Consider the following 1,038-nt stretch of genomic DNA (forward strand, 5'->3'; position numbering starts at 1 on the left):
TGGTAATGGTTGACACATTGCCCAGCCGTATAACTTGTTTACATCGAAATACATTAAATACGACGACGGTTTCGATAGATCGTATGACTGCATGTACTTATTGTTGGCTCGCGCGTATCTCTTGGAACATTGACTCAGACCGCCGCGTATACCACGTTCGACAAACATGACCATGTCAATGTCAGTAAGCAATTCAAAATTGATTCGCGTATGTTTTAACATCGCGTCCCACGTAAATCCTGGTAGAGTATAATAGTATGCGGGTCAAGTCCATAACTTCCGACGCAACTATCGCGAAAATTTTCAAAGATATCTGCCAACAACAAGACGTCTGTTTTTAAATACAAATCGCTGTACTCGCCGAGCGTTTGGATAGAGAATCGCCGCCACACCGTGCATGCGTGCGCGTAATCGCTCTCGGATACGGTGTCACCTGTCAATGAACTGTAGAACGATTCGCGCGGTAAACATTTATTATTCAATTTTTCGACACAGTCAATGTACTCGTATGGAAATACACCTTTTCTTGTGAGAAGATTGAAATTTTCTGCGGACAAATTACAGTATTCGCGTTGCAATATTTTTAGTTTCTCTTTGCTAAGATTTGACGCCAATTTGTCGAGACTGGAACTAAAAAATTTATATGAATCGATAAATCGCAATTTTATACAAGTATTTCGATTCTTTTTATCCTACTTTGAACATTTTTTGTAAACGATATATATTTATCTTTCGTTATTGGAAGTTGATTTACACGCCCCTCCTATGCTTCAGCTATTTCCTTGATAAGAAAATGCGCATCGTAGCCGGACAAATTGTGAAAAACTACTGGAATGCAATGTGAATCTTGGTAATTTAAGTTGCAATTTGAATGTGCCGGACCTCTATATCGCCCAGTCAAATGACAGTGATCGCGTACCCGTGAGTCGTCAGGCGCAAACGGTTTCTCGCACACGTGACAGTGTGTAGCGTTGTGAAATCTTTCCCAATCGTTTTGCGTGAAATCTGTCATGGGTACATTAGTGGATATAATAGATT

This window comes from Wasmannia auropunctata, unplaced genomic scaffold (genome assembly GCF_000956235.1).
Source record: "Wasmannia auropunctata unplaced genomic scaffold, wasmannia.A_1.0 LD336048.1, whole genome shotgun sequence".
Taxonomy (NCBI): domain Eukaryota; kingdom Metazoa; phylum Arthropoda; class Insecta; order Hymenoptera; family Formicidae; genus Wasmannia; species Wasmannia auropunctata.